General features: G+C 49.0%; 1 protein-coding gene across 4 annotated transcripts in view; it reads right to left on the reverse strand.

Annotated features, from left to right (window-relative positions):
- The window catches only part of LOC119978982 (solute carrier family 26 member 9-like), a 126,813-nt gene that overhangs the window by 81,985 nt on the left and 17,336 nt on the right, over nt 1–27,492 (reverse strand). For 2 of the 4 annotated variants that reach the window (XM_038820947.1, XM_038820950.1), the window contains exon 1: nt 21,118–21,250. The exons of the other annotated variants lie outside the window; for them this stretch is intronic. The gene's annotated coding sequence lies outside the window, so the exon portion shown is untranslated. Of the gene's footprint in view, nt 1–21,117; nt 21,251–27,492 lie in introns of those variants that run through there. 4 annotated transcript variants of the gene reach the window in all.

The raw sequence follows: 27,492 nt of genomic DNA on the forward strand, positions 1-27,492 counted from the left end.
ATGCAGCCCAAGGTCAGCCAGGTGCCCTTTCTAATCCCACCTCCCTGTAACCAGCCCATATCTCTGTAGTTTACAGCACTTACGGTTCAGATTCAGCTACTTTTTAAAACAGCTTAGGGTCTCTGCCTCCACCACTAACTCGGGCAGTGAATACCAGACACCCACTACCCTCTGCATAAAAAACCTCTTCCTCATGCCCTCTCTGCACCTTCTGCCACCTATCTTGAATCTATGTGCCCTAGTTCTAGAATTCTGCCAAGGGAATAAATTTTATCCTGTACACTCTAAGTCTTCCCCTCATATTTTGTAGTCCTCAATCAAGTCATCCCTCAGCCTTCTTTGTTCCAAGGAAAATAACCCCAACATATCCAATATCTCCTGATAGCTGTACTTTTCCAGCTCTGGCAACATTCTTGTAAACCTCCCCAGCTCTCTCTCCAGCGCAGTTACATCCTTCCTGTAATGTGGGGACCAGAACTGCCCACAATACTCCAGTTGTGGCCTCACCAGTGTTTTCAAAAATTCCAACATCATATCCTGACTTTTATATCCTATACCTCTGCCAATGAAGGAGAACATTCCACGTGCCTTCTTTACAAACTTGTCAAGTTGGACAGCTGCCTTTAGGGACCTGTGTGCTTGTACGGCAAGATCTCTCACTTCATCCACCCCTTGTAGTATATTCCCATTTATTGTGTACTCCCCATAACTGTTTGATATCCCTAAATGCACGGCCTCATACTTCTCTGCGTTAAAATCAATCTAAACATCACTGGCCATTCCACCAATCCTCCTTAAAGGGGCAATCTCCACAGTGGGTAAGGACATTGGACATTGGAGCTCGACTATGCCAGGTGGTATTAGTAATGAATACAGTAATGCTTCAGTATGACATTTCTCTGATATTCAATATTAATGTGCTTTAGAAAATAGGCATTTTTGTTTAAATGGAAACATGTTTGGTTTGAAAGTGTTTTTGACGCTTCCATTACAGCAGCATGGAGCACCTGGGCAGCACGGTAGCATTGTGGATAGCACAATCGCTTCACAGCTCCAGGGTCCCAGGTTCGATTCCGGCTTGGGTCACTGTCTGTGCGGAGTCTGCACATCCTCCCCGTGTCTGTGTGGGTTTCCTCCGGGTGCTCCAGTTTCCTCCCACAGTCCAAAGATGTGCAGGTTAGGTGGATCGGCCATGATAAATTGCCCTTAGTGTCCAAAATTGCCCTTAGTGTTGGGTGGGGTTACTGGGTTATGGGGATAGGGTGGAGGTGTTAACCTTGGGTAGGGTGCTCTTTCCAGGAGCCGGTGCAGACTCGATGGGCCGAGTGGCCTCCTTCTGCACTGTAAATTCTATGATTACGATGATCAGACGGTGAAATTTCAACCCCAGCGCTCCTTCACAATTTATCCATCCACAATCTTTTCTCAGCATCTCTTTGCATGGCCTACATTTTTGGGTCTGCCTCTCATAGCCTGCCTTTCTTGGCCTATCTTGACACATTTCCAGCTGTATTTATTCCACATTTACACCATTTGAACGTGCACTGAAAAGTAAAAAGAAAATCGTCTTTAATCTTCAAATATACCTCGCAATGCTATGGATTTTATGAATATGTTTGCTTATGCACATTTGAACCCTTTCCTGAATGGAGTTGCTTTATTGCTCTGGGTTTAAAAATGATTGCCGAACTAGAAACCTGTACCTGCCTCTCATATTTTCTCCTACTCTCGCATACACCCATTTAATTGCACCCAGAAACACAAAATTGGCTTTGTTCTGAATTCATTGTACCCTTGCCCTACCTGTGTAAACTGCGGCTACACACTATTAGGAAATGGTAACCGTGTGGCCCTCATCTTCATAGAGAGGCCAGATCGGCAGCTCTTCCAGTAACTTTTCCAGCTCCTTTGACAGGGGGCATGGAAACAGGAGTAGGTCATTTAGGCACCCAAGCCTCTCCTGACATTCAACTAGTTTGTGTCTGACCCATATTTTAACTCAATCTACCTGCCTCGGTTTGATAACCTTTTACACCCTTCCTAGCAAAGATCTAGCAATCTCAGGGCGGGATTATCCACACCCCCCCCCCAGCAACCCCCCCCCCCCATTGCCCGCTAGCGGGATGTTCCGGTCCATTTTGCGTGGCTTGCACACTCAGTCACCGGGGTACACGCCACGGGAGGTCGGCCAGGAGTTCCCACCGGCAAGAACAGTCGGAAAATTCAACCCTAATTTTCCATGTTGAATGTTTTGGGGAAGGTGTATTTCAGATTTTAAAGACCATTAGACATAGGAGCAGAATTAGGCCACTCGGCCCATCGAGTCTGCTCCTACATTCAATCATGGCACTGGTACGACCCTCGCTGCTCCAGCTGCTGATCCCGGTGTCAATTGGGTGCTGCGGGTCTGCGCATGCGCAGTGGCACCGGCGACAACGCGCGTATGCTAAGCGGTTCCCTTCTCCGCGCCGGTCCTGACACAACATTCGTGGGGCTACATGGGGCTAGCGCATAAGAAAGGAGGCCTCCAGCCCGAGAGGCCGGCCCGTCGATCGGTGGGCCCAATTGTGGGCCAGGCCACAGCGGGAGGCCCTCCCGGGGTCAAACCCCCCCCTCTCCCCCCCCCCCCCCCCCCCCCCCCCACAGGCCGCCCCGGACCCTTCCTCACCGAGGTCCCGCCGACTAGGAGCAGGTTAGAACAGCGCCGGCACGACTTGGGTTTTGCGGTACGGCCGCCTGGCCCATCCCGGGTGGAGAATCGCTGGGGGGGGGGGGGGGGGGGACCGGTAGAGCGGCCCCAAGCTGGCACCGCGCCGACCGCAGCGGCGCCCATGGTGCCGATTCTCCGCTCTCCGGAGAATCGCGCTCCGGCGTCAGGGCCGCGTGGCGCGATTCACGCCGTTCGCGCCGATTCTCTGGCCCGGCCCCGGGCTGAGAGAATTCCGCCCACGGTTCCTGACATCACCCCTGAACAACCCATCTCTAATTTAAGGCTAGGCACCCCCCCCCCCTCCCTCTGCCAACCAGAGGTAATAGTTTATCTCCCCCATCAAAACCTTTAATCAGCTTCAAATTTTGACCAAGAGTTTTGACAGTGTAGCACTGCCTCAGCTGAGCAGTAGAATTTCAGATTGGATTATACGCTCAGGTCTTTGGAACGCTGAAGAAAACCACAACCTTTTTACTGGGAGGCCCAATTGTTACTAGTTGACCCAAGGTACGTGCAGAGCAAACCACAATATCTGCAATACTCTTGACACAGGCATTTATTAGGATAGACGTTATAGTCAATGCTATCAAATGAATGGCTAGCGGGCTTAATCAGCTTAATCTTCTACGCTCACGGAAGCCTTAATTAGTCTTAAGCCTTAATTATTATTTATCGTTGCATAAGGGGCTGGTTTAGCACAGTGGGCTAAACAGCTGGCTTGTAATGCAGAACAATGCCAGCAGCGCGGGTTCAATTCCCGTTCCGGCCTCCCCGAACAGGCGCCGGAATGTGGCGACTAGGGGCTTGTCACAGTAACTTCATTAAAGCCTACTTGTGACAACAAGCTATTATTATGATTATTATATGTTTGAGAGAGATATAGGGGCAGAACTGCTACTTTTTTTTCCATTCTAAGGTTGTCGCAGGCATTGCTTTTGTTTCTGAAGGTGACACTTGTTCTTTATCAAACCTCGTGCAATATGCCACGTATCTACATTTGGTTATGGTCGCAATAATTTACAGTAAACAGCCCCTCAATGATATTGGCACAGTCCTGCAGGAAGTGCTGTAGCCTCACTGAGTAGAGTGACTTATTGCAATGGTTAAAACCAATGGCAGGTATTGTCTGACAGTTTCACGCACTGTGGGGTAATGTTGACCTTGTGTGACAGTAAATCGACAGCCCGTTCTGTTAACCCTCCCGCACTTCAATTCGGTTTAGATTTACTGAACCAGATGTCGGGCTTGTTTACCAGCTGTGAATTAAAATGGTCCCCGCTCCCTGTTGGACTTCTGCTTTTGGAGGACCAATGGCCAATTACACTGTAGCCATCTGGGATGGCCACTTACAACAAGAAACATGGACGTACGCAAAGCCTAAAGGGAAATATGGCAAATGTGAGATTCAGGCAGGCACAGAGCCAGAATATATATTTGTGAGCAGAGAATCCAGACAGCATCGAAATTCCCAACCGATTAGCATTTTAATGACCCATCTCCGTCAGACAAAGGACTGATACTCAGGTAACCGATACAATCCCAGACATTTCGGCGCCACTCCCTTTACTCAGGAAGCATAAACAATAGGGTCAATGACCGCTTAGGACACGCCCAGCCATCAATGCACCCGCCCCTCTATTGGCTCAAATCGAAGGCAATGATCAAGAGCTGCCCAATTAATTGGATCCAAGCCTAAGGACCGCCCAAAACAGTGCGAAACCCCCCAAGGATAAAGAGGGACACTGCCATGTGTTCGGCCTCTTTTGGACCTGGTGCTCCGGCAACGTTGGCCTCCATCTGCGCGACCAGAAGCAAGTTCAAGTTCAACACCCGCTACCAGAGAGATGGGCCCAGCTGAACAGCAATTACTTCTCCAGGCCCAGTAGATCCAGATTCGAACAAAGGCCTTGTTCCTCTGACCTAAGCCGGGTGCCTGAAGTTAAGTACAGGTTGTTATTTTTCATAGAATTTACAGTACAGAAGGAGGCCATTCAGCCCATCGAGTCTGCACCAGCTCTTGGAAAGAGCACCCTACCGAAGGTCAACAACTGCACCCTATCCCCATAACCCAGTAACCCCACCCAACACTAAGGGCAATTTTGGACACTAAGGGCAATTTATCATGACCAACCCACCTAACCTGCACATCTTTGGACTGTGGGAGGAAACCGGAGCACCCGGAGGAAACCCACGCAGACACGGGGAGGATGTGCAGACTCCACACAGACAGTGACCCAAGCCGGAATCGAACCTGGGATCCTGGAGCTGTGAACCGATTGTGCTAACCACAATGCTACCGTGCTATAGTGATAGGTGTAATTTAGCTCGTAGTGTTTATGTTCCATGTGTAAGTTAATCTTGTGTGTAAATTAAGTATCATTGGTCTTGAACTAACTAACTGGTTGTTTGGCTCTTTGATCGATACCCGGTTGAACCTTGTGGCGGCATCATTTGATACCTGGCGACTCTGAAAGCATATCATATTCATATCCATATTAAGAAAGGCAACCTTATTGATGCTGTCTGGATTCCCTGCTCACAAATATACATTAAGGCTCTATGCCTGCCTGAATCTTACATTGGCCATATTTCCCTTTAGGCTTTGCGAACGTCCATGTTTCTTGTTGTAAGTGGCCATCCCAGATGGCTACACACTGGTCCGGTTAATCTTATCCCCAGGCAGGAGTGGGAAGGGTTGTTCTGAAAGGATTGAGGTAGGTATTTGATGGACTAAATAACAGGGATGCAAACATAGATGACTTCCATTGCTAGACGAGAAAGCACAAAATATGGAGTTTGGAATTTTGAAACTTTTTGGCACTGGTGTTATTGGAAGGTAGATTGGTGTGATTAATACCAGATTGATTACAGCATTGATGAAAGAATCCTAGAATGGTTACAGCGGAAAAGGAGGCTTGTTTATGTTGGCCCTCTGAAGGAGCAATTGCCCTTGTGCAACTGCCTTGCCTTTCCTCCACAGCCCTGTGAATTGCCCCTTTTGGATAATGGCTGACGATATGCTTTGAAAGCCTCGATTGAACCTGCCTCCTCAGGCTCTACACCCCACATCCTAGCCACTCGCTGCATGAAAAGGTTTTTCCTCCTGTTGCCATTGCTTCTTTTGCTATTTACCTTAAACCTGTGCCCTCTCATTCTTCATCCTTCCACTAATGGGAACAGTTTTTCCTCTTTCCTCTGTCCACACCCGTGACTTTGATCACCTCTTACGGCATCTCCTCTCAATCTTCTCTTCTCCGAGGAGAACGATCCCAACTTCTCCAATCTATCTACGTAACTGAATTTCCTCATCCCCGGAACCATTCTTGTGAATCTTTCCTGCACTTCATGGGCGAGACTCTCTGACCCCGCACCGGGTCGGAGAATCAACGGCGGGCCGCGCGAATCGCTCCACGCCGCCCCGACGCCGGCACACGATTCTCCGCAGAATTGGCTTCAGCATGGTTGGTGCGGCATCGGTCGTGGGGGAGGGGGGAGGGGGGTCCGACCCTGGGGGTAGCCTCCGATGTGGCCTGGCCCACGATCGGGGACCACCGATTGGCGGGCCGGCCTCTGTGACTGGGGGCCTCCTTTCCTATGTGCCGGCCCCTGTACCCCTGCACCATGATGCGTCGGGGCCGGCACCTTGAAGGACGCCACCTCGCATGCGCGCAGCGGCGCATGTCCTCGTTGGCGCGGTGCAACTGCGCATGCGCGGATCCCACGGCGCACAGTTCACGCTGGGATCAGCAGCTGGAGCGGTACGAACTGCTCCAGCGCCGTGCTGGCCCCTTGTAGGCACCAGAACTAGTCCTGGGAGCGCCCCATTCATGCCGTAATAAAACGCGACGGTGTTTACGATGGCGTGGACACTCTGCCGCGGGATTGGAGAATCCCGGCCCACATTTTTCCTAAAGGCCAGGACTGGATGCAATACTCGAGCTGACATCAAACCCAATGTTATATACAAGCCCGTTTACCATTCATTTGATGGCATCGATTAGACCTTCTATCCCAATAAATGCCTGTGTCATCGGTATATTGTAGATAGAGTGGATTACTCTGCATGTGCCATGGGCCAACTGGCAACAATTGTGGTCTCCCAGTAAGAAGGTTATGGGTTTATAACACACTCCAAAGACATGTAAGCCAAGCTGAAATTCTACTGCACAACTGGGGGAGTGCCTCACTCTCAGAGCTAATGATCAAAGGCCAGTGGGATCTTACGGTTCCGCCAACGGTGACCCCCTGCGGTGGGTTTCCCAGTCGCGGAGGGGGGGCGAACAATGGGGAGAACACCGGATGATCTTGCTGCTCGCCTTGGGCCACCTTCACCCTCCAAACAAAAACGCTGCGGGGTGGCCTGATGTCTTTCAGTTGCCATTTTTAAATGAAGCCACATCTGCCCCCTCAGGTAAGGGACCCCACGGCGCTAATTTGAGGAACAGCAGGGGAGTTTCCTGCGGTATCCTGGCCAATAATTATCCCTACACCAGATTACCTGGTCACTGGTGCATTGCTGATTGTGGGATCCTGCTGCACACATATTGTTTGCTGCATTTCCTACATTATAACCAGGCGCTATGAAAATGCAAGTCCTTCCTCCCGCAGGAACATGCCGCTGAAACAACCTCCCATAAAAATTAATGCCATGAAAAAAACTCAACAGCGATGTAAAGCCATGAACTGTGGGGTTCCGTTGAGTGTTATGTGTACCCCACAAGCGGGCCCAATGTCAGGGGGGCATTCACCATGTAACTGACAAACTTCACATTCAGTAACTCCAGATATGCCTCCTCTATTTGTCAGGGATTGCTGTCGTTCGCAAACGCTGAAACATTAAAGATCCTAGATAGGGAATGAAGAATGTGTTGTGGAACATTTTTCTGTCTGGCACACCTTTAAGAAGGATACCACAGCTTTAACTGTTTGTAAGGAGGGCTGTCAGTATTCGAACCGGAAGGTTCAGGGGTAGTCCTTTGATGGGGCATTTCACACGCATTGGCTCATTGAAGCCAATCCGGTGGTTCCAGCGATTTGGGCTGCTTCTGAAGCTTGTGCCCAAACCGTGCGTGGACCCTCCCCAAGCTCTTCACTGTGGACAATCTACGGCAAATGAATCCTGTAATAAACTCCAGGTTTTGTTTTGATGCCTTGTGTTCTCCTCTGGGAATGCCCGACTATTTAAAACCATTGCTTCTTTCCTTCTCCACTCTGGCTTGAGGACTTAGCTTTGTCAAGATGAGAGGGGCAGGTTGCAAACCTTTCCCCTTTTTCTGACTTTTCCAACAGCGGGTATCTTTGGAGTGTTGTTTTGCTACTTTTTTAATGCTGTGTTGTTTCATTGCAAAACTCCTTCTGCAGAGACAGTTTTAACACCGTGCTGTTGCTTCCTGAGAGGACGCTGAATGGGCATTAGACCTTCCGATGGGAGTTGCAGCATTTGAAGAGGGAGGGGGAGGGGAGGGGCAGTGGTAGTTCAGGAAAAGGGAAGAAAATGAGGTTGCTGCTCAGCTGCCCGATTCTAAGCTCGGGACAGTTCCCCTCAGACCTCCCACTTCACAAGGGAGGCTCCCACCCATCACTCCTGTGACCCAGCTGGTGCTCCGACATCTCCCTTTTAAAATTCTCGGGCGGCATGGTGGCACAGCGGTTAGCACTGCAGCCTCACGGCGCTGAGGACCCAGGTTCGAATCCCCAGCTCCGGGTCACTGTCCGTGTGGAGTCTGCACATTCTCCCCGTGCCTGCATGGGTCTCACCCCCACAACCCAAAGGTGTGTAGAAGAGGTGGATTGGCCACGCTAAATGGCCCTTTAACTGGAAAAAAAAAAGAATTGGGTCCTCTGAATTTATAAAAGAAAAAGTTTAAAATTCTCATCCTTGCTTTGAAATTCCGTTGCAAAGAGGAATGTATCCAATAAGATGCTCTTCTTCTCATTTGCCACTCAAATACAGGCACAGCACTACTTACACTCACGTAAAGCATGCAGAGTGGTCGCAACGTTGACTTAGCTCGTGGGATGATGATCGCGCCCAATTTTCTCGCACAATCATTTCTATACATTCAGCTGTGTGAGGGTTTATCAGAGGGGGGGCACGCCCCTGCTTTTTTTTCCTCAGTAGAAATCTTATCAACAACTTTTCTTTATCTTACCAAAACGTTCTTGAATACAATTCTCCATATCCCAATAAAGTTGATTTAAATAATATTTGTATGGGTCAATGGAGATTACTGGAAGGGCAGTTTTTACAAGAATAGTCCAGAGTTCCTTTTAGTTTGCCTGACACCTTGCTTGATAGAAATCACCAACAAGTGCACTAGTGCACTACTTTGATCTCATGTCTTCATAATAATAATCTTTATTATTGTCACAAGTAGGCTTACATTAACACTGCAATGAAGTTACTGTGAAGTTACTAGTCGCCACACTCCGGCACGTGTTCGGGTACACGGAGGGAGAATTCAGAATGTCCAATTCATCTAACAGCACGTCTTTCGGGGCTTGTGGGAGGAAACTGGAGCACCCGGAGGAAACCCACGCAGACACGGGGAGAACGTGCAGACTCCGCACAGACAGTGACCCAAGCCGGGAATCGAACCTGGGGCCCTGGCACTGTGAAGCCACAGTTCTAATCACTGTGCTACCGTGCCACCCAGACAGTGATGCAGCATTTTATACATAATTATAATAAATCAATGATGGCAAGAATTATTCAAATGATGCACGCTTCTCAAACTTTAGTCACTAGTCAGTTCCTTGTGTTGGAAGTTTACAGAAAACCGCTGATGTAAATAAAGCAAATGTTCCAAAAACCTGAGAAGAACTGACAAATCCAATAATCAAATGCTTTGATCTGAATGTGTTTTTTCCCCAACAAATGTCCCTCCTTTTTTAAGTTCAGTTGTTTTCCGATCTTGAATATGAGACATTTGGCACGGGAAAAGCAGTCCAGAAATAATTATTACAGGAATGAGCACCGTATGGCTGGAAAGCTACCCCCTAATGGAGTTGCTGTATTCCACAGACAGTGTACAATTGGCCACTGAGTGGTAAATAGAAACAGATTAAAGAGACCTGGAGACTGGAGAGGGGAGATCTTGTGGCCCAGTGGTATTGTCCCCAGATCTGGGCCAGAAGCTCTAGGTTAAAGTCCCACTTCAGGACTTGTTGACTATGGAAGGTGCCTTATTAATGTGGCTAAAAAGGTTGATTCTCAGCCCGCAAATCCTTCCAATGCACCTGATGTCAGGTGGTAAGAGCAGGTCAGTTTCCTGGTCAGCCATACTGCAGAAGGCAATGACAAACCACTGTAGTACTTTATCAAACACGGAGCAATCCAGAGGATGTCCGTGATCGTCAATGTCCTCTTAGAGAATGGCACTTGGAGGAGAGACTGGAGTAAAAGGAGAGCGACAGAGAGTGAGAGAGAGGGAGAGGGAGAGGGAGAGATAGGCAGGCTGACAGACAGGGGAAAAATGAGAGAGAGCGGTAGGATACAGGGGAAAGGAAATGTAAAGACTTCGAAATGGACAAAGGTCTCAGAGACAGATGCAGGAAGAAAGGGCGGCAAAGTGGCAGAGTGATCAGCACTACTGCCTCACAGCTCCAGGGACCCAGGTTCCCACCATGGGTCACTGTCTGTGTGGGTTTTCTCTGGGTGCGCCGGTTTCCTCCCACAGTTCAGAGATGTGCAGGTTCGGAGTGATCATAATAAATTGCCCCTTAGTGTCCAGGGATGTGCAGGTTAGGTTATTGGGTTAAGGGGATAGGGCGGGGTGGATATGGGTAGAGTGCTCTTTCGAAGGGTGCAGACCCGATGGGCTGAATGGCCTCCTTCTGTACTGTCGGGATCCTATGATTCTATTAAGAAAAGGAAAGAGTAGGGGAGAGAGGCAACGAGAGAGTAACGGAGCGCAGAGAGATTGTCAGATGTTTCAGTTTGTGTGCACCTGTGAATAAATAGTATGTATAAACATTGATTAGTTGGTACAATCTACAGAAGAGCCAACGCCATGACATCACAATAATGCAGTGGGCAGGATCTATCTTTTGTGCCTTAGATATGGGTCACATAATTGTCAGAGGTCTGAGGCCTGGGAATGACTTCCCCAACAACTTTGCTTTCATCTGTTCTCCAAGACGAGGGACAATTTGTCACCTCATTCATCCACTTCTATTTTAAAGTTCCCACCCTTTATTTTAAATACCCCCATGACGTCGCCCCCCCCCCCCCCCATCTCTGCAATCTCCTCTAACCTTATAATCCCAAGATATCTGAATCTGACCAATCCCTCTTGAGAATCCCCAATTTTAATTGCTCCAAGTTTGACGGTTGTGCCTTCAATAATCCAGGCCCTCAGCTCAGGACTTCCCTCCCTGAGCCTCTCTGCCTCCCTCCTGCTGCTTCCTTTGTGTCACTCATCAAGTCTACCTCTTCAACCAAACCTTTGACCATCTGACCTGGTATCTCCTATAAAAAAACACAGATTTGGCACCAACTGGAGTATTGCGCCCAATCTAAGGCACAGCACATTAGCAAGGATATGAAGGCATGAGGAGAGCACAGAAAAGATTAACAAGAACAGTTACAGGGAAGAAGAACTTTAGTTCTGTGGATCGACTGGAGAAGGTGGGATTGCTCTCATTAGAGAAGAAAAGGTTGAGAGGAGATTTCACAGCTGTGTTCAAAATAACAAAGGATCCCGACAGAATAAAGAACCAAGAACAAAGAAAATTACAGCACAGAACAGGCCCTTCGGCCCTCCCAGCCTGTGCTGATCCAGATCCTTTATCTAAACCTGTTGCCTATTTTCCAAGGATCTACTTCCCTCTGTTCCCCGCCCGTTCATATATCGGTCCAGATGCATCTTAAATGATGCTACCGTGCCTGCCTCTACCACCTCCGTTGGTAAAGCGTTCCAGGCACCCACCACCCTCTGCGTAAAAAGCTTTCCACGCACATCTCCCTTAAACTTTCCCCCTCTCATCTTGAAATCGTGACCCCTTGTAATTGACACCCCCACTCTTGGAAAAAGCTTGTTGCTATCCACCCTGTCCATACCTCATAATTTTGTAGACCTCAATCAGGTCCCCCCTCAACCTCCGTCTTTCCAATGAAAACAATCCTAATCTACTCAACCTTTCTTCATAGCTAGCACCCTCCATACCAGGCAACATCCTGGTGAACCTCCTCTGCACCCTCTCTAAAGCATCCACAATCTTCTGGTAATGTGGCGACCAGAACTGCATGCAGTATTCCAAATGTGGCCTAACCAAAGTCCTACACAACTGTAACATGACCTGCCGACTCTTGCACTCAATACCCCGTCCGATGAAGACAAGCATGCTGTATGCCTTCTTGTCCACTCTATCGACCTGCGTTGCCACCTTCAGGGTACAATGGACCTGAACTCCCAGATCTCTCTGTACATCAATTTTCCCCAGGACTCTTCCATTGACCATATAGTCCGCTCTTGAATTAGATCTTCCAAAATGCATCACTTCGCATTTGCCTGGATTGAACTCCATCTGCCATTTCTCTGCCCAACTCTCCAATCTATCTATATTTTTCTGTATTCTCTGACAGTCTTCCTCACTATCTGCAACTCCACCCATCTGAAAACTTGCTTATCAGACCTCCTATACCTTCATCCAGATCATTTATGTATATCACACACAACAGTGGTCCGAGCACGGACCCCTGTGGAACACCACTAGTCACCTTTCTCCATTTTGAGACACTCCCTTCCACCACTACTCTCTGTCTCCTGTTGCCCAGCCAGTTCTTTATCCATCTAGCTAGTACACCCTGAACCCCATACGACTTCACTTTTTCCATCAACCTGCCATGGGAAACTTTATCAAATGCCTTACTCAAGCCCATGTATATGACATCTACAGCCCTTCCCTCATCAATTAACTTTGCCACTTCCTCCAAGAATTCTATTAGGTTTGTAAGACATGACCTTCCCTGCACAAAACCATGCTGCCTATCACTGATAAGTCTATTTTCTTCCAAATGTGAATAGATCCTATCCCTCAGTATCTTCTCCAACAGTTTGCCTACCACTGATGTCAAGCTCACAGGTCTATAATTCCCTGGATTATCCTTGCTACCCTTCTTAAACAAAGGGACAACATTAGCAATTTTCCAGTCTTCCGGGACTTCACCCAAGCTCAAGGATGCTGCAAAGATATCTGTTAAGGCCCCAGCTATTTTGTCCCTCGCTTCCCTCAGTAACCTGGGATAGATCCCATCCGGTCCTGGGGACTTGTCCACCTTAATGCCTTTTAGCATACCCAAAATGCCCTCTGCCTTATGCCGACTTGACCTAGAATATTTAAACATCCATCCCTAGCCTCAACATCCATCCTGTCCCTCTCCTTGGTGAATACCGATGCAAAGTACTCATTAAGAATCTCACTCATTTCCTCTGACTCCACGCATAAATTCCCTCTTTTGTCTTTGAGTGGGCCAATCCTTTCTCTAGTTACCCTCTTGCTCCTTATATACAAATAAAAGGCTTTGGGATTTTCCTTAACCTTGTTAGCCAAAGATAGTTCATGACCCCTTTTAGCCTTCTTTATTGCATGTTTGAGATTTGTCCTACTTCCCGATATTCCTCCAAAGCTTCATCAGTTTTGAGTCGCCTCGATCTTATGTATGCTTCCTTTTTCATCTTAGCTAGTCTCACAATTCCACCCTTCATCCATGGTTCCCTAATCTTGCCATTTCTATCCCTCATTTTCACAGGGACATATCTGTCCTGCACTCTAATCAACCTTTCCTTAAAGACTCCCACATTTCAAATGTGGATTTACCCTTAAACAGCTGCTCCCAATCCACATTCCCTAGCTCCTGCCGAATTTTGTTATACTTGGCTTTCCCCCAATTTAGCACTCTTCCTTTAGGACCACTTTCATCTTTGTCCCTGGGTATTCTAAAACTTACGGAATTGTGATCGCTATTCCCAAAGTAATCACCGACTGAAACGTCAACCACCTAGCAGGGATCATTCCTCAATACCAGGTCCAGTATGGCCCTTTCCCGAGTTGGACTATTTACATACTGCTCTAAAAAACTCTCCTGGATGCTCCTTACAAATTCTACTCCATCTACTCCTCCAACACTATATGAGTCCCATTCAATGTTGGGGAAGTAAAAATGTCCCATCACAACCACCCTATTGCTCCTACATTGTTCTATAATCTATCTACATATTTGTACCTCTACTTCACGCTCGCTTTTGGGAAGCCTGTAGTAAAGTCCCAACAATGTTACTGCACCCTTCCTATTTCTTAGCTCTATCCATATTGCCTCAGTGCTCGAATCCTCCATCATGCCCTCCTTAATCACAGCTGTGATATCATCTCTGACTAGTAATGCAACTCCTCCACCCCTTCTACCTCCCTTTCTATCCCTCCTGAAGCATCTATACCATGGGATATTTAGTTGCCAGTCTTGCCCTTCCCTCAACTAAGTCTCAGTAATACCAATAACATCATATTACCAGGTACTAATCCAAGCCCTAAATTCATCTGCCTTACCTGCTACACTTCCCGCTTTAAAACAAATGCACCTCAGACCACCTGTCCCTTTGCGTACATCATCTCTTCCCTGTCTACTCTTCCCCTTAGTCACATTGAGTTTATTATCTAGTACCTTACTGGCTTTAGTTGCTGCATCTTTACTGACCTCTAACTTCCTAATCTGGTTCCCATCCCCCTGCCACATTAATTTAAAATCCCCCCAACAGTGTTAGCAAAAGCACCCCCTAGGACATTGGTTCCAGTCCTGCCCAGGTGTAGACCATTCGATTTGTAATCGTAATTTATAATAGACAAAGACTGTTCCCATTGACAGATCAGTCAAGAACCAGAGGGCACCAAACTAAGCTAATTGGCAAAAGGACCAAAGGCAACTGAGAAAACATTTTTTCTGCAACGAGCGGTGGAGATCTTACTGCACTGCCTGGGAAGGAGGTGGAGGTAAATTCAATTGAGGCTTTCATTGAAGAATTGAAGAAGTACTTGGAGATAAAACATTTGTAAGACTACGGGGAAAGGCCAGGTAGTGGGATGAGCTATGTTGCTCTTGCAGAAAGCCAAAATGGACCCAACAGGCCAAATGGCCTCCTTCTGTGCTGTAATCATTCGCTGATTCCTGACTGACTCAGGGTTAATTGTTTTTTTGTAACACTCCTGTGAATATATCCAGGTTATTGTAGTGATAAAGGGTAAAGATATGAGGGCCCCTACTTCACAGCTTTCCAGACTTAACATTGAGTTCGACCATTTTAGACCATAACCTCTCCCCCCCCCCGATTTTTCTTCACTGGTTCATTTTTTTCTCTTGTTTTTGCTATGCCTTCATTTTGTGTTCAGGCGGTTGCTAGTCTGCCATTCACGCCTCCTCTAGACACATCTTCTGTTACTTCACTTGTACCATTACCACTCCTTTTGGTTCTGTGCCTCGAAACCTTAGCCAGGGTTTTCCCGTCACGCCAGCCAGCCAGGCAGGATCCTCGCCAAAGTCAATAGACGTTTCAATGACTCACCGCATCCCCCACAGCCAGGTTGAAAAATCCAGGCCCTTGTGTCACTTACTCTCCTGCTCTTCGCTGTATCACCGATCACTCCTCTTGCTCTCCATTTCACCTTCCCCACCCCCTCTCAGCGCCTATTACCTATTAACTTTTCTCAGTTCTGATGGAAGGTCACAGACCTGAAACTTCAACCCCGTGTCTCTCTCTCTCCTCTGATGCTACCAGACCTGCCTAGTCTTCCTGGCATCTTATATTTTTAATACAGATTTGCAGCATCTGCAATATTTTGCTTGTGTGTCAGCAAAGATCTGAGTGATCACTGTGAGAAAGTGTTTTAACAATGGATCATATTTCATGAGATGTCAACATAAGCACATATTAGTATCCGATATCCAACTCCATCTTCAACTCTCCCATGGGGTAGTATGTTGGCGTGATGATGCAGTGCATCAGGCTGTACCATTCTTCATTCACAACGTATCAGGTTGCGGCCAAGCCATCGGGAATGTGATACCGACTGCAGATAATCATTGGAAGTTTCGTCTCAGCCATTCCTTGATCACATGCTGGAGAGAACGTGCAGGAACTCAGAGACAGCCTGAAAGTGTCCTCAATCATTTAAGAATGGCCTAGGATCAGAGGGGGAGATGTTGAGGTGCCTTTAACCTGGCTGAAATGGGGGAGTAGCACATACAGGGAAGACCATAACCATCCTCTGCCATGGCTGGGCCTGTCGGTGTTTTCCAATAGGTCAGGGTTGACAAGCAGTCTTGTGGTGTTGGCTTGCTGGCCACTGCCCACCGGCCCAAAGCCAATAGGTTTGCACCAACCAGAAACTACCCTGAACTCCTATCCTAAAGAGCCAGCACTATTACTGACCACTACCTTTGGTGGCTGCACCTTGGGTTGCCAAGGACCTATGTTCTGAAATTCCATCCCTGTGCCTGTCTCTCTCTCTCTCTCTACTTCAAAGAACAAAGAACAAAGAAAAGTACAGCACAGGAACAGGCCCTTCGGCCCTCCAAGCCCGTGCTGACCATGCTGCCCAACTAACTACAATCTTCTCCACTTCCTGGGTCCCATCCTATTCATGTATTTGTCAAGATGCCCCTTAAATGTCACTATCGTCCCTGCTTCCACCACCTCCTCTGGCAGCGAGTTCCAGGCACCCACTACCCTCTGTGCAAAAAACCTGCCTCGTACATCTCCTCTAAACCTTGCCCCTCGCACCTTAAACCTATGCCCCCTAGTAATTGACACCTCTACCCTGGGGAAAAGCCTCTGACTATCCACTCTGTCTATGCTCCTCATAATATTGTAGACCTCTATCAGGTCGCCCCTCAACCTCCGTCGTTCCAGTGAGAACAAACCGAGTTTATTCAACCTCTCCTCATAGCTAATGCCCTCCATACCAGGCAACATCCTGGTAAATCTCTTCTGCACCCTCTCTAAATCCTCCACATCCTTCTGGTAGTGTGGCGACCAGAATTGACCACTATACTCCAAGTGTGGCCTAACTAAGGTTCTATACAGCTGCAACATGACTTGTCAATTTTTATACTCAATGTTCCGGCCAATGAAGGCAAGCTTGCCGTATGCCTTCTTGACTACCTTCTCCATCTATGTTGCCCCTTTCAGTGACCTGTGGACCTGTACACCTAGATCTCTCTGACTTTCAATATCTTGAGGGTTCTACCATTCACTGTATATTCCTACCTCCATTAGACCTTCCAAAATGCATTACGTCACATTTGTCCGGATTAAACTCCATCTGCCATCTCTCAGCCCAAGTCTCCAAACGCTCTAAATCCTGCTGTATCCTCTGACAGTCCTCATCGCTATCCGCAATTCCACCAACTTTTGTGTCGTCTGCAAACTTACTAATCAGACCAGTTACATTTTCCGCCAAATCATATGAACAGCAAAGGTTCCAGTACTGATCCCTGTGGAACACCACTAGTCACAGCCCTCCAAATAGAAAAGCACCCTTCCATTGCTACTTTCTGCCTTCTATGACCTAGCCAGTTCTGTATCCACCTTGGCTGCTCACCCCTGATCTCATGTGACTACACCTTTTGTACCAGTCTACCATGAGGGACCTTGTCAAAGGCCTTACTTTCCTTCTTTAGCACACACCTTTCAACTTAACTCTTTGACGAAACATTTGGTCATCTGGCGTAATGGGTGCGAATCTTCGGCCGTGTTGGGCTCTCGCTTGAGGCAACATAGTCAGAGAATGCTGGGAAAGGCCACCAGCAAGCAACCCGACAGCCTCCACGCCTCCCGGGATTCTCCAAAGTCCCACGCAATGTCAAAGTTGAAACACCGCCCCAAATGGATGTGACCGAATGATGCTCACAGAAGGAGGTCGTAAACCTATTTACGATCTGCCTGCACGGTATTCAGCCACCTCCCCGCGATTCCTCGGCCACACAAACGTAGACCAGGTGGAACAGTAGCCGGAGGAATCTCCCGGGCCACCGGAGACCCCTGGGTGGTCAGGGTAAGTGCATGGTGGGCCCCGGCCCTCCCCTTGGAATGTGGGCATCTTGGCACTGCCCATCTGGCACCTTGGCACTGCCCATCTGGCACCTTGGCATTGCCCATCTGGCACCTTGGCACTGCCCATCTGGCACCTTGGCACTGCCCATCTGGCACCTTGGCACTGTCCATCTGGCACCGTGGCACTGCCAAGGTGAATAGATGGCAGTGCCAAGTCAGCAGGAGCACTGCCTGGGTGCCAGGGTGGCAGTGCCAAGGGTTGGAGGCGAGGGGGGGCCATGCCCATGAAATGAAGGTGGAGGGTGGGGTTTGAAGGTTGGGAGAGTTCAGAGCAGGTAAGTAGGGGCCTTCGGGAGGTTGATTGGGTGATGGGGGGGGGGAGTCCTAGAAAGAAGGGGGTGCTGTAGGGGCCTTGTGGGGACCCCCCAGGGACCCCACAGTGGGGTATCCTCACTTGGGCGGTGTGGGGTGGTGTTCATGTGTGTGTGTGGGGGGTGACATTGCCCATGGTGGGGGACGCCCTCAAGCTCACTTAGTGATCGAGGCACCCTTTCAAAATGGCGGCCCGATCTCTGGGTTCAGCTCCCCAGTGCGGAAAAAAATTCCAAATGGATCGCCGGCAGAGCCGACGGGAAACGCCTTGAAAAACCCGCCACAAATTAACTTGGAAATTGTTTTGGGAGAATCGGGCTCAATATCTGTTTCAGCGACTGGGTACGACATCTTGTTTAATAACACTATCGGGAACCACCTTAAGGTGTTTTATTAGGTTAAAGATGTTCTAAAAATAAGTTGTTGCTGTGCCTGGCACCCCAATGCTAACAAGTTGGCATCGTCCAGTCGTGGCCCCCCACTGTCCATATGCCAACGAGGTGGGGGCGCCATCCAGTGACTCTCCAGCTCTGCCGGCCCACTGCCCAAAGCTGCCTGCAGAGAAAATCCTTTGCTGCACAGAAGGAGGACATTTAGCTAACGAGTCCTGTGCTGCCTCTCTGAAAGAGCTGGGTGGCATTTCCCCCGGTCCCTCCTCCCAAACAACTTTTCAAACCATCCACTCTTTTTTTCATCTGTTTTCTTCTAAACGCTATTCTGGCCTCTGCTTCCATTGTTGGGTCACAGCCCAGCAAGACAAACGACCTGACTCTCTCTCTCGTCCTCTGGTCCTTTCATTACTGACTCAATGGTCAGTGGGTGAATGTGGTCGGCTGTGAAATAAATACGGGGCTGGATTCTCCGTTTCAGCGGCTAAGTGCCGGCGCCAGCGGAGCATGTGTCTCTTTTATGACCAAAAACATCGGCGTGAAACCTTCACCAATGCCAGGAGGCCCTAGCACCGGCGCCGAGTGAAACTCTTCCCTCCTGCGCCTAACAGCCGGAGAATGGCTGTGACCCGGGCCACGCATGCGCATGGCTGATGACCTGCAGCGGTCGCGGCGTACAACATGGTGGCGACCGTGCCCGGACCCAACCCATCATCCGCGACCCCACAGATCACCCCCTGACCAACTCCCCCGCCAGTCCCCCCCCAGCCCTCGCGGAAGCCCCCCCGGCCAGCGGCACGGATCCCGGCCGAGTGTGGCGGCGCTGGACACAGCCGGCAGCCACCATGCCGAGTTCATGGTTTGTGTGAACACACGTGGTCCACGCCGTCTGGAACTCGGCCCATCTGGGCGGAGCATCGTGGGTGGGCCGGCTGTTGATGCGCCAATGCCGTTGCAATGGCGCACGCCACGATGTCGCCAGTTCGGAGAGGGCGGAGCATGGCTGATCGGCGTCAAACCGGCTGCGGCCCCAATTTCGGAGTTGGAGCCCATTCACCGCCCAATCGCTGAACACGATTTTGCCGTTGGGCAGCGGAGAATCCTACCCGTGAAATATGAAAGTGGGTCGGATATGAAATAAATTACATTTAATACAAAGACTGATCATTAAAATGCCAACTTCATATACAAAGAAGGAAGCAGAACAGCAGCAAGTTCATGAACAACACGACAACCTTGAACTCCTACAGCACAGAGATATTCAGATTAAAATGCACATTAACTTGGGTCAACAAGTGCTCTGGAAATCTAATTCAAATAGCAATATTTGCCTCCAGAAATTCATATGTATAACAAATACATCGCCTGAGAGCGGATTCAAATTTTACGCAAAGAGTGGTGAGGCCGTGGAATGCCCTACCTGCAACAGTAGTGAACTCGCCAACATTGAGGGCATTTAAAAATTTATTGGATAAGCATATGGATGATAAGGGCATAGTGTAGTTAGATGGCCTTTAGTTTTTTTTTTCATGTCGGTGCAACATCGAGGGCCGAAGGGCCTGTACTGCGCTGTATCGTTCTATGTTCTATGTTCTATGTAAGTTTCAAAAGCAAATCGGGCAAACGGCCGCAAAGGAAAACTTATCAGGGCTGTTGAGAAAGAGCAGGGAAGTGGGCTAATTGGATAGCTCTTTGAGAGAGCTAGCACATGCACAATGGGCTGAATGGCCTTCTTCTGCGCTCAAGATTCCATCTCCAGTTGCAACAGGAAGATAACTATGTAAGCATTCAGTCAATAAAAAAAACAGAGCAGAACTGGAGCAGGAAACAAGTTACTTTGATGTGTCCCACAGTGATACAGAGTAAAATGTTAAATTGATTTGATTTAATATTTTTACACAACCGTTTTGCTGAAAGAAGTAATATGTAACTAATATTGTGCTGCAGTCAGCAACCAGTAGTAAGATGGAACGTTTTACCACCATTCTCAAAAATAGCGAGTGAAAGTAGTTTCATTAAAGGAACCTTTTGTTAATCAATAAGGCAGCAAGTGTATAGTTTGTCCCAGTTTTCCAACAAATAGATCTGACTATGCATAGAATTTAAAATAAACAGCTGATATTCTTAAGCGCGGCGGGGATGTGATGGGTTGAGAGTCACAGGTGGCTGCACCCTCAGTTTGGAGTATTTTAATCGGTCATACTGTCAGCTATTTGCCTGGCCCAAACATGGGAGTAATGAATTGTCTCCCCCTCCCCCGGGACTCTCCCGGGCAAAGTGGAAACGTGGCCTTTGCTGTGTCAGAGAACAGGACAACCAAGCCCGTTAAACAGTGCACCCAACAAAACCACTACCCGGTTTAATGAACACGACAATGTCCGCGCCCTATTTTCCGAAAGAAAACACCAAAGGGCAGCCCCCAAAGCCAACAACAACGGACCGAGGTCCAATCGAAGCCCTAGGTGCGCAGGGCCAAAGTTGGAAACAGGCATTCGCAGCAACCGGAAAGATGCAAAAAGAGCAGAGGGAAGAATGAGGGAAAATGTGGAGTGGACAGCTGAGGCAAAGATGAGAAAAGTGATCAGCAGATGGGACCTACCTGGCCTATCGCTTAGTGTGAGGTGGTAATACTTCCATGAACTTTCAAGTCCCACCAATCTCTCCTTCAATGGGCTGCTGTCTGAACTGTAAGCAGTCCCACTTCTACTGGAGCTGATATCTGCCTGCACTCTATTTTATAAACACAGGCATTAAGGTAGCAGCAAACCAGGGATGACGTAACACCAGAATGCCTAATTGCCTGAAGCACCTTTGCAGAGGTAAATATTAGTCCGGGAGCTTTGAGATTATCTGCTGCAGAGACATTAGAGGATTGTCAAAGAGGTGAAACGTTTGATACCAGTGGACTATTATCAATCGAACACTATCTTTAGAAATTCCACAAACTTTACACACATGTTGAATCACTACCAACTTTTAAAAAAAATAAACTGCAATTTGGAAGCAAGTTGGCTGTCAGAACTCGATTCTCCCCCAGTTAGCTTTTGCACCCAAGACAGACGGAAAACAGGTTGGGGGCATTCTTGGTTTTATCTTTTCCCATCCCTCCCCAAAGGAACAAATTGCCCAGGCAGTGCCGCAGCTAGAATCGCAGCCAAGGAACTCTCTGCTCATTTATCCTGTTTCAGTCAGTATGGTCGAAGGAGCTGCTCTGTGCAATCCTCCACTGAAACATGCGGACTAGTTCATTTCTTACGAACAGGGCAATGCATTGCCGGTATCACGGTACTCAACGAGGTTTGACAAAAGGCGAACGGAAAACGGAAGCAAATAAACTCCCCGTAAGCATCTTCCATCTTTAGTAAACCTGCTCCAGTAAATTGTGTGGCTGTTGGGACAGGAGCCCAGGAAATATATTAGTTATAGACATAAAATAATACCAGTTTTCCCAGTGAGAGGAATAATAACTGTGCATAATTAAAATGTTTCAGCGTGATGCCTGCTCCGTATTTCAGCACAATTCACATGATTATTTTTGGGGTCTCCCAGTGACGTGTGAGACATGTCATTCTGAAACAGCATGTTCGCCCCCTAATTGTAGCTGTTCACGACGGAGACTCTTAAACTTTCCGTGGATTTTCAACGTGGACACGATGGGCCGAGTGGCCTCCTTCTGTTCTGTAATCATGAATTATGCCATGGTTTCTGTCACGGGGGTCCTTCCATGGGCACCACCATTAACTTGGACAGCAGACGCCTGAGGCGCGATTTAATGACCTTCTTGCGCCCGACTTGGTGCACTGCGACGAGGTCGTCGAGTCTCGTGAGAGGCGTCTCACGAAGTTCGACATGTCTCGCGAGATTCAAACGAACATCATGAGACGTCGCGATCTGGATCTTGCGCTCGATGTGCGAGCTTTAGATCAGCATAGTTAAATGGGTCATAAGGGTGCTCGGGTGGCAGGGACAGTGCCAGGGTGCCAGGCTGGCAGTGCCAAGGTCCCTGGGTGCCAGGTTGCCGGTTCCAGGGCTATGGCCCGGGGTGCCTTACCCATAAGAGGTGGGGTGAGGGGAGTGCTGGAGGACCCCAGAAGAGGTAAGCTGGGTGAAACGGAGGGGAGGGGGTTGGGTCCTGAGGCCACAATGGGAGCGCTGAGGGGGAGGGGGGGCTGACAAATCGGGGCTGCCTTTAAAAATAGTGCCCCTATCCGCGAGTAGCCTTCCTGCACCAACCAGAGCTCGCCAGGCAGGAAGTGACTAAAGTGCAGTTACAAGGGGTGTTCCTCACCAAGGCCAAAGAAAATGCATAGTGGGCTGTTGAATAGTGGGGTCCTTCGTGGGGTCACTGGGAAACCCCAAAAATAATCATGTGAATTGTGCTGAAATACGAAGCAGACATCATGCCGAAACATTTTAATTATGCACAGTTATTATTCCTCTCACTGGGAAAACTGGTATTATTTTATGTCTATAACTAATATATTTCCTGGGCTCCTGTCCCAACAGCCACACAATTTACTGGAGCAGGTTTACTAAAGATGGAAGATGCTTACGGGGAGTTTATTTGCTTCCGTTTTCCGTTCGCCTTTTGTCAAACCTCATTGAGTACCGTGACACCGGCAATGCATGAATTGAAATGAAAATCGCTTATTGTCACAAGTAGACCTCAAATGAAGTTACTGTGAAAAGCCCCTAGTTGCCACATTCCGGCGCCTGTTCGGGGAGGCTGTTACGGGGATCGAACCGTGCTGCTGGCCTGCTTGGTCTGCTTTCAAAGCCAGCGATTTAGCCCTGTGCTAAACAGCCCCAAACAGGGCATTGCCCTGTTCGTAAGAAATTCACTAGCTGCAGGCACTGAGATATACCCCGCTAAACGTGCCCAAAATCCGACATAGATTTTTGTTTTGTTGAATCGCGCCCCACAATTATCTGCTGTCCAAAAAAATTGACAATGGTGTTTGTTGGTGTTGTGGTGGTGGTGGTGGGTGGGGGGTTGGGGGGGGGGGGGGGGGGGGGGGGGGGCAATACCAATGACGAAACTCACCCCCAAGTATCCTTTGTGGGAATCACCTGTATACCCCCCCCCCCTCCGATGAAACAGGTTTGAATGAGGATTGAACAATCTTCTGCCGACACAACTCACCAATTATCATCTCCTTTGAAGTCAGTGGGAAATAATGCACTGAGCAAGAAAGACCTCTAAGTATTTATCCCAATAGACCAACTCTACAAAGCCTGTGATTGACTTCAGATTGGTACTCTCGGCTTTCTGTGCCGAGGAACACAGAAGATGCCTTTATTATAGTGCGTTTTCAATGGTGTCCAGTGACAACTTCTATCAAGGGAGCTTTGAAAGTGTGTACAGCAAAACATCGTTTAGAAGGCATTGCTTCCCTTCCGGCCTTGTTTTCACAGCTCCGTTCTGATGACACAAATTAAAACTAGGTGTTGAAGAAAACAACCGATGTTTAAAAGATTATAGGTTGCCTGATCTCTGTTTGTTGTCATCTCACTTCAAAGTGAAATGTTCTAGTGATGGGCTTGGTTGGGAGACAGAATGGTGGAACCTTTAGCTGATTATAAACACAGCCACAAGGAGATTTGAAGTCTTCATTAATTCTGAGCTCTACTTCCCCCATTGATAGATGAAGGAAGCACAAATAAATAGTCAAAGGGCCGAAAAATTTGACGGTATGAAACAGGGAAGGTTACATAGAACATACAGTGCAGAAGGAGGCCATTCGGCCCGTTGAGTCTGCACCAACCCACTTAAGCCCTCACTTCCACCCTATCCCCACCTAACCTTTTTTTTGGTCACTATGGACAATTTATCATGTCCAATCCACCTAACCTGCACTTCTTTGGACTGTGTGAGGAAACCGGAGCATCCGGAGGAAACCCACGCAGACACGGGGAGAACGTGCAGACTCCGCACAGACAGTGATCCAGCAGGGAATCGAACCTGGGACCCTGACGCTGTGAAGCCACAGTGCTAAACACTTGTGCTACCGTGCTGCCCAGGAGATCAGTCATTTGTATGAATTGAGCTAGTTTATAACAAACCAGAGACAATCAGCATCAAAACATCCCCATGACTCCACAAGGGCTTAAACATCGTGTTCCTGACAATATTTGCACTTTTGCGGCAGTGTCAATGCTCTAAGAAGTATCCGAAAAGCTCCTTGTTAAAGGTTCTAGTTAATATTGGCCCAGAGTTTGCAGGTGTCTTGAGTGGCAAAAGGACAGTATTGGCTGTTGTACGGGTGAAAGTGACAGTGACTTTGAGCATCTGTGCAAGGAAAGTTAAATGCAGAAATCTAGAAGCTGGTGTCAATGATTCCCCTGCTCCTCCACAGAGCATTGCTGATATCGGGGCTGGTTTAATGCACTGAGCAAGAGAGACGTCTAAGTATTTATCCCAATAGATCGACTCTACAAAGCTAGGGCTAAATCGCTGGCTTTGAAAGCAGACCAAGGCAGGCCAGCAGCACGGTTCAATTCCAGTACCAGCCTCCCCGAACAGGTGCTGGAATGTGGCGACTTTTCACAATAACTTCATTTGAAGCCTACTTGTGACAATAAGCAATTTTCATTTTCATTTCATTTCATGCTGTTGAAATCCTCAAAGAAGGAAATTAATCGGTAGATTACTGAATCCACGTGGACTCCTGATTTTGACACTGTAATATCATTGTTTAAGGAACCTCTCCAATCGGATGAATGAGGTGTAACTGGGTTTTTAATGGCATACTGAGCCATAATTACTTTCCAACAACCTCATTGGCCCAAAAAAAAATCAAATGTTATATAACCCAGGTGAATTTCTCTTGCACTCTCACTTTCCTCAATGTACTTTCAGAGACTTCAGTGTTCCACACCATACATGCAGTACATGCGTAAGGCTAATTGAGAAGTTCTTTGTTTGATTTCAGTTCAGAAGTAAAAATATTAAGAGTTAAGATTTTAGTTTATTTTAATCAATTACTTTACATATCAATGTGCTCACCTGCACCATGATTTCCCCCTCAATATGTAGCAGCATTTAAGAAAACTGGTTTAAACCCACAAAATCCATGGGCGGAATTCTCCGCTCCCCACGCGGCGAGGGCCTCCCGACATTTTTTACGCCCCCCCTGGCACCCCCAGCGATTCTCCACCCCGCTCAGAAAAATTGGTGCTCGCCGTTTTTCACGGCGAACGGCGATTCTCCAAGCCCGATGGGCCGAGCGACCGGCCCTTCACGCCCGTTTCACCACAGCAGCAACTACACCTGGTCACTGCATTCGTGAAACGGGCGGCAGATGCCCGTTTGGGGCATCTAGAGGCCCGATTGGCATGGGAGAACCATGGCTGTGCTCGGGAGGGGACAGGCCCCGCGATCGGTGCCCACCGATCGCCGGGCCAGCGTCCAAAATGGGCGCACTCTTTCCCCTCCGCCGCCCGGCAAGATCAAGCCGCCATGTCTTGCCGGGCAGCTGAGGAGAAAGACGACCAACGCGCATGCGCGGTTCGCGCCGTCTGCGCGATGAAGTAATCCGCGCATGCGCGGGTTGGAACCGGCAACCCGCGCATCCGCGGATGACCTCACAAATGCGCCATTTTGCACGTCATTTCCGGTGCGACGAGGTCGCGGCCAGGAAAGACGGAGGCCCGCTCCTAGCCCCCCGGGTGGGGGTGAATTAGGTGAGGGGAGCGGGCCCCGAGGCCGTCGTGAACCTCGGCCGATTTCACGACGGCCATCACGATTTTTATCGGGAGCGGAGAATACCGCCCCATGAATGCCACCCACTTGACTGGGAGCTGCTGCCCAGTTTTGCTGAGGGTGGTATGTATAGGCAGTGTGGGCACAGGAAATTGTGTCACAACCTGAATCGAGGTGCAAGTCACTTGCTCCATAATTTCCTGGAGTTCAAGCATTCCAAGCCAAACCCAACACCGCATGACACTATTCTCCAGGAAATTCTATTCCATTAAGTGTGGAACAAGGATTCTCCCGTCTGAAGGCAGAGGGCACAATTCTCCGCACTCACGACGGTGCGGAGAATAGCGGGGTTCGTAAAATTTTACGGCCACGCTAGTCTGACGCCCTCCCGCTATTCTTCCCCCCCCTCACGCCCGACTCCCGATACGAATCGCTGCCGCCGTTTTTTTTACGGCCAGCAGCGATTCTCAGCTGGCCGATGGGCCGAGTTCCAAGCCCTTTACGGCTGTTTTTATGAACGGCAAACACACCTGGTCTGGCCGTTCGTAAAAACGGCCGTAAAGTGCCGATTTTTAAAACCATGGCACCGATTGGCACGGCAGTACCACGGCCGTGCCAAGGGTGCCATGGGCCCGCGATCGGTGGGCACCGATCGCGGGCAGCGGGTCCGATACCCGCGCACACTTTGTCCTTCCGCCGCCCCGCTGTATCACTTCGCGGGGCGGCTGAGGGGCATCCCGGCCCGCACATGCGCGGGTTTCGTGCAAATGCGCGATGACGTCATCCGCGCATGCGCGGGTTGGTGTCTTCTAATCCGTGCATGCGCGGCTGACGTCATGTGACGCGTTAGCCGGCGCAAACTCTGGCAAGCGGGCTTAACGAAGTTCGTTAAGCCCGCGATGCCGGAGTTTACGGTGGCGGCATGCTAGCCCCGACCGGGGACCAGAATCGGTTCCCGGTCGGGGAGGGGGAGGCTGGCGTCAAACCCGCCCGGATTTGACGCCAGCCTTACGATTTCTCCCTCTCTGGGAGAATCGCGCCCAGAGTGTTGACGCCATCGTAAAATGTGGAGAGTTTAACGATGGCGTCATCGGACCGCTAAGTGTAGCGATCCTCTGCCTACAGGAGGCCAGCACGGCACTTGAGCAACCCACGCCGCTCCAGCTGCCAATACCGGCGTCAAATGGGTGCTGCGGGTCTGCGCATGCGCGCTGCGATCGGCGCATGCACAGCAGCTCCCTTCTCCACGCCGGACCCGACGCAACACGGCGT

The sequence above is a fragment of the Scyliorhinus canicula genome, chromosome 15, assembly GCF_902713615.1.
Source record: "Scyliorhinus canicula chromosome 15, sScyCan1.1, whole genome shotgun sequence".
NCBI classification, from domain to species: domain Eukaryota; kingdom Metazoa; phylum Chordata; class Chondrichthyes; order Carcharhiniformes; family Scyliorhinidae; genus Scyliorhinus; species Scyliorhinus canicula.